Source organism: Lycium ferocissimum, chromosome 4 (assembly GCF_029784015.1).
Source record: "Lycium ferocissimum isolate CSIRO_LF1 chromosome 4, AGI_CSIRO_Lferr_CH_V1, whole genome shotgun sequence".
Taxonomy (NCBI): domain Eukaryota; kingdom Viridiplantae; phylum Streptophyta; class Magnoliopsida; order Solanales; family Solanaceae; genus Lycium; species Lycium ferocissimum.
The window spans coordinates 60,150,979-60,162,937 of NC_081345.1; positions in this window are offsets into that span (position 1 = coordinate 60,150,979).

The following is an 11,959-nucleotide window of genomic DNA, read 5'->3' on the forward strand; positions in this document are numbered from 1 at the left end:
TTAAAAGCCTAAAATGAAGTTCGTCGAGTCTAGTTTCCAATGCAATAAACAGCTCATCGATACGACATCGGAGTAGAAAATTATGGACGTTACAAGTTACGAGCTGGGCGCGCTGCTACAGTACTGCTACAGTGCCACCGACTTTGGCACACTATATAAGGGTTAAAACCCCTCTTTTTTTTCATAATAATTTCCCATATATTCCAGAAAATTCAGCCACATATGAGAGCATATATATAACATAAAAGCGAGGATTTTGAGAGATTTCAAGTTACGGAGTATTAATCGAGGTCCGTACAACGTGTAGTTGCGATTATAGTTTTGTCTTGCATTGGAATTGGCTTGGATTCAAAGTAAATATTGAAGATTTTGCTGCTCTAGAAAGAATAAGGTATGAATCTCTCCTTATTAATATTAATTTCAATTTATTTACGGAGATAAAGTTATTAAATAGTCGTATAATAAGTTGGATAGTTGAGAAACTTGGAAAACATCATGTGGGATGTTTTATGGAGACTATTAGTGCTGATAATGTTGTTGTAATGTCGGTATTATTGTTGTTCTTGGTAGTTATTGGATTGTGATTTCGGGCTAGGTATATAAACAGGGGAGATGCTGCCTGAATTTCGGCAGATTCTAAATGGATTTAAATTAAGTGTTTCAGACGAGCGTATGACAATGAGCCTAAAAATAGTATGAATGGTCGTATATGTAGATTACGAGGCTACGAATGATCTTAAGTGAATTGCAAGACAGGAAGTAAGTTGGAAGTAGAGAAATTATCTTCCAGGTATGTTAAGGCTATTCCTCTTTCTCTTAAAGGCATGATTCTTTTCCTATGAACGCATATACGCCTTCGATAATACCTTATTTCCGAAAATACTAACAGTTCATGATTCTCAAAATCCTTATGATGCTAAAGACGAATGTTTTCTATAAGGACCGTGATGAGGATTATGATGATCCCATTTCTTGAGATTCTAAAGTTATTGTTTTAATGTCCTTATGAGATTACTGAGCTGACTTCAAGATTTTTGACTATATTTGTTGATGTTGATCTCATCTTATGATTTTGTTCAAAAGGCATGATTCCTATGTTATGATTCCATATATGTTTTCATAACCTTCTTACTTTCAAAAGTTAGAAGCTCATGATTTCTAAAAGCTTCTTATGATACTAAAGATGAGATGTTTTCTATGATGAACTTAATTCTAGAAATTCCAAAGCTTATGATTTTAATGCTATTATGAGATTATTGAGCTTATTTCATGATTATCTCGATTTTATTCATTGTTATTGATCTCACTTTATAAAAAAATTTCCTTCAAGGTGAGATATAGCGATGATGATTGCTCCATAATATAAATTGGAGGTTACCGACCTTACGTCACTCCGATAGAGTCGTAGCTTTTATTTGGCTCTCATGCATATTAGATATATATATATATATATATATATATATATATATATATATATATATATATATATATATATATATATATATATATATATATATATATATGCATTTTCTCACACCGCGCAGCGCTATAGTCGGCCGGGCATGGCACGTAGATGTGCACACCACTGCAGTGGGCATGTTATGATATCGCCCCGGACGCGGGCTAATGATGATAACACCGAGCCTTAATAGCCGGGCATGATACTATATATATAACACCGAGCCTTAATGGCCGGGAATGATACTATATATATATATAACACCGAGCCTTAATGGCCGGGCATGGTACTATATATATGTATAAAAATGTTTTTTTATAAGGCCAAACATGCATGACATCCATCTTATGAATCCAGATGTACAGTTTATCTCTCTTATTCCATGTTACCTTTCATATCTATATTATGTTATTATTCATACCTTAAATACTCAGTACATTATTCGTACTGATGTCCCTTCTTGTGGACGTTGCGCTCATGCCTGCAAGTAGGCAGGGAGATGGATCAGACCCGTAGGTGTTCTATCAGCGGATTCTCAGGAGCACTCCACTTACTTCGAGTCATAGCCTATTTGATATTGTCCTTATAATCATTTGTATTCTATGTAGAGGCTCGTAGCCGTGCGTGTACAGTTAGATATTTTATAGCTCCACCAGTTCATATTATTGCATAATATATTTGTGGCCTTGTTGGCCTTATTATGAGCTCTTGATACTTTACTTTTAGCCTTGCCGGCTTTATGATATACGTTATATTGTGGCGACCTTGTCGGTCCGCGTATGTACATATGTACTGAATGATCGAATCTTTCTATGTTGGGCCTTTTCTGCATGCAGGTGCACTTTGAGTTATGGTTTATAATGTTCAAAGTAACAGATAAGTCAGGTGGTTCCCGACCTACGGGTCGGAGCCCGTCATACTCCTCGTAGGGGTGTGACATTCTGGCACAATAAGGTGATCAAGGAAGGGAACATTACGCTTCTCCCACCAACCTCCACGAACTCCTTCCACTCTGCGATGACTTGCACCCCCACATTTACAAAAATGTCAACAAGAACACAAGCAATAACAAGGGGATGGGCATAGGACACATCATGGGTGTTTAAGGAAGGGCGGACCCGACGGCTAACAATCTGTAACCATCTCCTAGCCTCAGCAGTAAAGCGGTCACTGTATATCGCTCCCCTACCACGAGCCCAGGGAACCCTTGGTATATCACTTGCCTCCACCAACTGGGTGGCCAACCACATTAGATCCTTCTCTGCCGCCTTCTCCAAATAATGCTCCTCGGGATGATCATCTAGCTTATAAATCCGATTGATAGCCCTGGGCCCCACTTTCACGGGAGTTCCCCTTATAAAATCACCGGGCTAGGAACATCCCAGTCAACTGAAGGCAGCATGGCATAGAACTCCCTAACCCAGGACTCATTGTAATTTCTCGGGTTTCGAACCAAGCGAGTCCACTGGGTCTCCACCAACCTGTTCCAGAAATCTGGAGCCCGTCTTTCCACATTTGTCGTGTCAAAGCCTCACTCCAATGGTAAGGGAATAGACCTCTATTCCAAGTGTAGCCGTTTACTATATTGAGTGGGAAGATTTTCATAAGCGGGCACTTCTCTATTTTGGGGCACCGCCCCTTGGATTTGAGGTACTTGTTCCCCGTGTTCAGCCATTGTGCCTGCGAGGAAATTAGAAGCGAGTCAATCAATAAGCCTAATCAGTTGCATGTCAATTCTAGCAAGAATCAAAGAGAAAAATTGAGTAAATTAGTGCCTAGCCGCAAACTGCACTGATGCAGAATCTGCGACGACTACCACAGCGGCCTGCAGACCGCCATGGCGGTACTGCTATGGTGGAAATGAGATCGCCACAGCGGTCAGTAATATTTGGGGTGAGCCGCCACAACAGCCAGTTGAGCGCCACGACGGTGCCACTGTAGCGGCCAGTGTACCGCTGCAGCGGTACCACCTTACCCGAACAGTTAACTAAAATTCCCAAATTTTAAGTTACACTTGTTGGATTAAAAACGTGGAACGGATCGGGGAGAAAACCAGTATGCATGAAGTTTAAAACCCATTTGGGTGCCATTCTAACAACAAACTAGCCCAAAATTCTTGATAAACCCTAGAATCTATTTCAAGAATTTTTCTTTACTATGCTCAAGTTTTGCGCCTCAAATCTGTGTTATAATCACGCTAAGTGCGAAGGGAAGATTATCCTAACGATTAACTAGTTCAGATTACTCCAAAAATTCATCCAAATTGTGTAGTTACCAAAATATTAGAAAACCCAACTTGTGTTACCACAATTTAACCCTTAAGCTATTATTTAGGATGCAGTGTTGATGGATTAACAATGGGGAAAAGAGGGAGTACGAAATTTACCTGATCTTGTAGTGCAATGGTAGGGGGAGATGGATTACTTGTGTTGGCTTTTCTTTTTCTCTCCTTCTTCTCTTTCTTCTATTCTTGTAGGTACGAAAAAGTGAGTGTCTAGGGAGGCTAAATTGTGTTAAGTAGGGAGAGGGGATGGTTGCTAGAGTTGTGGTATGATTAGGAGTGAAATGGGAGTAGGACTTTTGAGGAATATAGAGGGGTTTTCGAAGTGGGGTAGTAGAGTAATGAAGAGGAAAAGGGACTGCAGCCCCTTAATAGCAGAATCGCTGGGGTGGCCACGAAGCCGCTGCAGCGGTTACGCCGCAACGGTAGAGCCACAGCGGTAGAGGGACCGCTATAGAGGTACCCTGGGTTTCTCGATCTACCACTGTGGAGGCCAAGTACAGCGCCGTGGCGGTACCGTCCTAGCGGTAACACAGCCGCTACGGTGGTATCCAGCTCCGTCTGTGAAGTTCGTGATACGTTCGGGTATACTCAAGCCTTACGTCCCGCAGTGGACCTCTCTCAAGTCACCCCGACATTTAAATTACCTTGCCATGAGAACCCGACAATTCCATCAAATTACGTAAGACACAAGGAGTTTTCCCGACTACGTGATCTAACCTATCCCTCTCGGTCGGACTCGAATACATGAGGGTAAGATGATACTAGTAAGACCTGCCCATTGGACGTATCACCATTATCATTGGTTCGCTCCCTTACCGTTCAGGGACGAACGGTTGTTCAATTAGTATCTGATGTAATGACTCGTTTCGTCGTTACTGTGAAATTCCAATAAAGGCGACAACTATGGGGCCTAACAATGTCTCCACCTTCTCGCATCTTAGAAACCTTTCAAGCCAAACCAAGATCGTCATGTTCATCGCGTAAGCAATAGAAGTGCGAGCAAAGAATTAGGGCCAGACTGTTATATCCCGCGTTTTTGAGCAATCGGATAATTCGAGACAATCGCGGGAGGACAATAAGTAAGGCCATATTTTCAATTGTTAAGCATGTGAATGGCTTACGAAGAATTTAGAGGCGGAATTATCAAGAAAGGTCAAGGGTATAAAGGGAAAATCCGCAATATGACTCGTAGAAATATGGAGAAATGACGAAGGGTAAATTTGGAAATTGAAAAAAGAATTATTTGTCATGGAAAAAAAGTGGGCTTATGTTTTGGGCCAAGTGGGCCGTCCAAGTTGGTGTGGGCTTAAGCCCACATAAAAGTTTAGGGGCCAATTTAAATGAAGACTAAGTCTTCATAATACCATAATTCTCTAGAAATTTCAAGAAAGTAAGAACAAGAGAAAGGAGGATAAAGTCCCTAAGGCCTTCGGCCAAGAGAAAAATTCCAAGAAAAATTACAAAAAATTTTCCAAAAATCATTTCCTACCTATTCAAGGGTCCCTAGCAAGGTGGGGTGGTCTTTGGAGCAAGAGGAACACTTATTCATATGAGTTGGAATCTCTAACCAAGTGAAGAATTGAAGAAAAGGTAAGGTTTGATTCTTTCTTGCATGTTGTGGATGATTTTGCATATGTAAGGTGTAAGAAAAGGGATGAAATTCATGGAAGAGTAGAAACTATGGTGTGGCCGTGTACCTATGGTGTGTGTAGGAATGATGATTTAACTATTTTATCTAATATATGGTTGGTGTTATTGTGAATGCTATGTGGATAATGGAAATTGAATGATTTAGGAGAGGTTGTAGTTGTGTATATATATATGTTGTGGCCGTGTAGTGCATATGGTATGTATAGCCGTGTATATGTGTTGAACTATGAAGAAATGGTGAGCAAGTTTTATTTAGTATGTTGGTTGTCGTGTTGTGAATTGCATGTTCCAAATAGAAGCTTAATGAGTTAGTGAAGTTGTGGTGATTGGAGACTTGTTGTGTAAGTTATGTAAACGAAATCTAATATTTTTGCATGCATGGAAGATAATGAGACTAGTATGATATTGTTGGTATATGAATTATTAGGTTGTTATTGTTTTCATTGGAGTTGGAAGGTCTTGAAGGAAGTAGTATATGAATTGAGTTGATATAATGTAACTTGAATTGAATATGGAAATTGTTAGTATGGTTGTTGATATTGTGTTGTTAGTTTGGCCGGGTTGAATTCCCGGATTGTTGTTGATTGAAATTGGCCAAGTTGAACTTGGTGGGATGGAGTATTTACAGGGGAAGTGCTGCCAAAATTTCGGTAGCCAAGTATTGTTTTAAGAATCCAATTCTAAAGGCACTAATCATGTTTGGTAAACATGACCAATTTGTAGATTCTGGCGGATTTGCGACTTGAATTTGGAGTGGCATAAGGAGCGAAAAGAGGTATGTAAGGCTTCACCCTCCTTCTTTGGCATGTCTAAGACCCAATAGGCTTGAATACGCGCCTCGGGGATGATTCCATTCCGAGAAATCCGAACTAGAAATTTCCTCTATTTCATTCAATGAAATTGAATTAAGTTTGGTGTGTTTTATTGAAATAATTGTTTAAACATCTCCAACGTGCCTAAATGGAACCGAGTGATCCTTAGACCTTCATAATGACTCCATGAAGCTCAACGTGCGTAAATTGTGTATGCCATCTCGCTGGCCGAGGTGGGCCCACTATCCTTGAATCCTCTCCTATGGTTCATTTGGTTTATTTTCGTACTATAACTAAAGGGAACTTTTGGGTTATCATTCTGACTACTAAATAATAGTTGTTCTAACTAGTCCATCGATTCCAAGGCTTGTTTTCTCTCTAAAAGTTTATGAATGTTTTCTAAAACATTTATTCTTCTCTAAATTAAAGTTTTACAAAATTTTTGGAAGCTTTATGACTAAAATGACGACTATGATTCTATGATGGAAATAATGATGCTGAAGGTGAGGAAATGTCTATGACACTACATAACATGACATGATATAATATGATATGCTATATGTATATATATATGGGGATATGGGGGAAGGGATACCTGGGAATTGGGAAGGAAACTATGTTTCATTGCCACCTGGTCAGCTGGCTTATCATCCCGGACGCGGGATGCCCGGACGCCGGATTTATGGGCGAGCCGATGTATTCGGTGCTATGTGGGCGAGCCGACACTGTTCGGTGCTATGATACTATGATATACTATGCTATGCCATGATACTATGACATACTATGCTATGCTATGATACTATGATTTACTATGCTATGCTATGATATAACATGATATGACATAAACTCTATTTTCTATGTCTATGAAAAGAAATGTTCTTTTTTCCTAAAAAGGAAAAAAGAGCAGGCATGGTATCCGGCCTGAAAGAGGTGTTCCTATGCGCAGGTTACTTTCTTATCTCAGTATACATCCAAGACCCCACGATATTTCTACTTATAATCTATACTCTTGTTAATGTTACTTTCCATGTCTTACATACTCGGTACACTATTCGTACCGACGTCTCTTTTCTTGTGGACGCCGTTTCATGCCGCGCAGTCGGCGGGTAGCCGAATTTGATCCCTAGGAGTTTCCCCAAGAAGATTTTTTGCGGCGCTCCGCCTGTTTCGGAGCCCCAGCCTTGGTACTACTTTTGTGCGTATATTAGGGCACAAAGCGGCATTCGGCCCTTCCTATGTATATGTGTACTATGTTTAGAGGCTCGTAGACAGATATGTACAGTAGCTATCTTGTACTTCTGATTGTCCCCGTCGCTGTATAGTACGATCGCAAAGCTTATTAGCCTATGTTCATAATTGTGCTATTTATGTTAATACTGGTCAAAAGAAAAAAAAAAAGCGGTGTAGTTCATACGTGCAATAAGAGTCAGCGGGTTCGCTCGGCTCCGAATATGGGGTCGGGTGCCCATCACACCCTAGTAAGGTCGGGGTGTGACACAGACCGATACAGCGGCACTCCTGTGGCGGTATACCAACCACCGTAGCGGTAACTGCACATGACTACTCAACCACCATAGCGGCGTGTTGGCCGCCCTTGCGGTACCGCTGTAGCGGTACACCTACCGCCGGGGCTATTTCGCATAGTGAATTCCACCTAGTTATGCCTATCGACGAGATTATTATAGAGAATCTAAGCGCTAGCTGGAAATATAAAATGAATCACGGTAGTGAATGATATCCTAATTAAATGGTGACGAGTGACTCGAGTGTAGGGTGAGATTCTTATCCTAAGCAAGTTTGTTGATTAGGGAAATGGTAATACTGTATGTTAAATAATTGACTTGATGCGTGTTGGGGCTAGCCATCCCGTTATGTGTGTTTGATTGTTCAATTGTGTTGGCTTGATGCTAGGTGTAGTTGGTAAATATCAATTTCTTCTTGTTGTCCTGGTTCAGATAGGGTTGACATACCCATTGTTGGTATTTGTACTTGATATATGTTGGCATACCCACTGTTGGTATGGTGATATGATCTGTTGTTGACATAACCATTGTGGTATTTATGATATTGAGATTGACTGTTGGTGCTGGACATATGCATTTCATGCATTCTCTCATATTTATCATGCATGGCCGATATCTGGTGATGATTCAGAATCGTTGATTGAGCGAAACTGATATTTGATAAACTCTTTTACTTGAGTGATTGTGAAAAGGCCGATGTCCGAAGGTCCATTCCAGAATCGTTGTTATATGAAACTGATACTTGATAAACTCTTTTACTTGAGTAATTGTGAAGAGGCCGATGTCCGAGGTTGAATTCCGGAATCGTTGATTTATGAAACTGATATTTGACAACTCTTTTGAGTGATTGTGAGGAGACTGATTTTTGATCATTATATTCGGGCATCGTTGTTGCATGGCCGATTTCGATGTTATTCTGAAATCGATTGTAGTACATGGGCTCCGCGGGTCCCCTAGAGTGGTGCCGGTGAGACTCCTCCTGTGCACAATTAGCCAGGGTCTCGTCTGTCTGTTTGGCAAAGATCCGGGATCGGTGGCACTCAGACTTCGCGAGTCACACTGGTTTGTGCTACCGAGACGTTGATATTTCTATCCGGAGTACATGTGTACATCTCATTTACATAGCATGGCATGGCATCACATTCATACCATTATTGCATTGCATTGCATTATGACTTGAGTGAGATGTCGTGATGACTGTATCGTGACGATTGTGTTGTTGATTCTATTGTGTTGATTGTTCCAGGATTAGATATACTCGGACTTATCATATGGGGTTTAGATGCTATACATAGGTAATGATGACAATTGGACTCAACTCTTGTGACTTATAGTGCTGACTTGTGCCTGTTAAACAAACCTAAAACTAGTAGTGTATCCTGTTAAGCGATGTTGGACATGAAGGTGTCATAAGAATGAGTTCGCTCCTAAAACACGGACGAGCGACCTGGGAATGGTAAAGATGTTGAGAATTTGTATATGGGTTTAGCCATCTTATAATTTATGATAGATTAGTTGTGACCTAAGTTGGATTGAAGTTGTGATCTATTATTTCGGGATATGTGACTTGATTTAGTGATTATCATCATTATTCATGAATTCTTTGACAATATGTGTTACTAACCATTGTCGGCCTATGATACCTACTCAGTACGTGTGGTTGTACTGATATTGCACTTGCTACACCCTTTTTGGGTTGTAGATTGTTTCAGATGATTGATCGAAGTATATGCGGAAGTTATACGGTGCTTGTCTGGAAGGCCTCCTCCCATTTCATTCCGGGATTGGAGGTTGATTCTTAGTATATGATGGCACTCTGAAATTTACTTAGTCACTCTTGTATTAGTCTAGACCAGGTCATGGGAAACTGTATCGAGTCTGTAAAAACGTATTGTCAAATTATGTAACATTCGAGTTTGTATTTATAAATGAAATTCCGCTGTTTTTCTTAATTTCCAAATGCTTTTGAAAGGAAAGTTATGTGATTGAAGCGTTGTATAAACGATAGGGTTGGCCTACCAAGTTGGGAAGGTAGGTGCCCGCATGAGCCCAAAATGGGCCGTGACAGACCCCCTTCCCTAATTTAAATCAATTAGAAATTATATATTATAAATACGCGTATTACCAAGTAAAAATAATTATTTATGCTAATAAAAAAATTAAAACTCCCAAATTTTAAAATATTATCTTTAAAACAAACCTAATATTGATATAGTTCGGGAAAATATTTAAAAATATGAAAATTGCAATAAAAATGAGCCGTAATTAATACGCTATTTAAATGAGCAATTTTCCCGGACTAGACGGAGCGGGATAAAAGTAAATAACTCGCATTTCTTATATTTGTCAATTTTTCAGGAAATAACAATTAAACGTCATTTTACAATTTTCTCGGGATTTTTAAAATTTTAAAATTGACTCCGTCTTTGACTCGGGAAATTTGAAATTTAAAAATACGCAGTTTATGTGGTAAAAATTAGGTGTCAACAGTAACCCTTTGAGACACAATTTTTTCTCTCAAGAATCTAACAGAAATTAGCTTTTCTTTGATCTTGGAATTTCCTTTCTTTTGCTTCTCATTTGTGTTTGTTTATTCTTGTTCTAAACTCATTGTCAACGGTGAAAGCTCAAAGCATTCTCAACTCTCAACGCCTCAATTTGTTGCTCGTCGAAAGGTAATTTCAACAACATTTTGCAGCTCTTATAATTCTGTTTGATATTGAGTTTTATATTGGTTTCGCTGGTCAAGTGGTTTTATTTCTATATGTGCAAGTTTGTGAGTTGAATGCTTACTTTTAGTATCCCCCTCCCCATATTAAATTCCGTTATGTGCTTGTCGTGTGATTTAGGCAGTAGATAAACTAAGTTATTAGCTTAATAGTTTATCTTCAAAAAAAATTCGTCTCTGTTTCAAAACAGTTCATATTTAATTATGTGTGTCGAGGTGTTAGCTTCCTTTCCAGTTCATACAATTTAGCTTAAGTTTAATCTGGTTTGAGTTAGATACTTAACCTTTTTTGCGTGAAAGCATGAGGTTGTCTCTAAGGAGTCCAAATTTGTTTACCTTCTCTCGTTAATCTGAAATAGGACTAAGTATGGTCCATATTTCGCCTTCCATGTTCTGAATCTAGTCATTATTTTGAAATAGCTGTTCTTGCTAACGACTTTTTGAGTCGAAGGTTGATCGCATTTAAGTTCTTCCATATCAAGTATGGTTCCTCTGTTTGATGCAAAAAGTCTTCAAAAAATGCAAAGTCTCGCTGTTAAAAATTCTTAAAGTTAAGTTGAAAATAAGTATTTGATACGTAGTCTCTGGAAACTTAATGCTGCTCATACTGGAACAAGTATTAAGTACTTCAATGCTCATTGTATCTACATCTTTAATTGGTTTCAAGTAGTGTTGCTACTGTGCAGTGCTTAGAGGATAAAATTGAAGGCCAGTTCATGATAGAGAATTGGTTCCTTTCACTTTGTCAAGATTTTTCAATTTTTGGCGATTAGGTGATTCCAGGATATAGGAATACTAAGTTTTAAGTGAGAAAGCTACAACACATCTGTTGTGCCCTGATATTTTTTTTTTTTTTTTTGAAACTGGTAACTTTAATACCTGGTTGCTTATTTTGTTGTTATAACATTTAAAGAAGATAAGAAATGGGTGGAATTACTTCGATTTAGTAAATATCTAGTGGAAAGGTGTGAGCTTTACTGTTTCCCGAAGTTAATGCTATGTTTAATGTTGGATTATTCTGATTTTCTTGTATAAAATGAGCTCTGGGTAACCATTTGAGACTCGATTTTTGCTGTCAAGAATCTATCAGAAATCAGCTTTTCTTTGCTCTTAGAATTTCCTTTTCTTTTGCTTCTCATTTGTGCTCATTTATTTTTTTGATAAACTCATTATCAATGGTGAAAGCTCGAAGCATTCTAACCTCTCAAACGCCTCAATTCGTTGCTCCTCAAAAGGTATTTCTTTAACATTTTGCTGCTCTTCCAATTCTGTTCGACATTGAGTTTTATACTGGTTTCGTTGGTCAGCTGGTTTTATTACTATACACTACAAGAAAAAGCCTTATCAGCGACCAACCATTAGCCGCAGGTCAGAAATCTGGTCCCAAAAAACATACCTATACAGACCAGATTTTCTTTTCGTCCCTAATACCCTTGTAATAGGCAAAGGGACAAAATATGGTCCTAAATTTTTTAATAACTGGTCCCAAACACTCTAAATGAT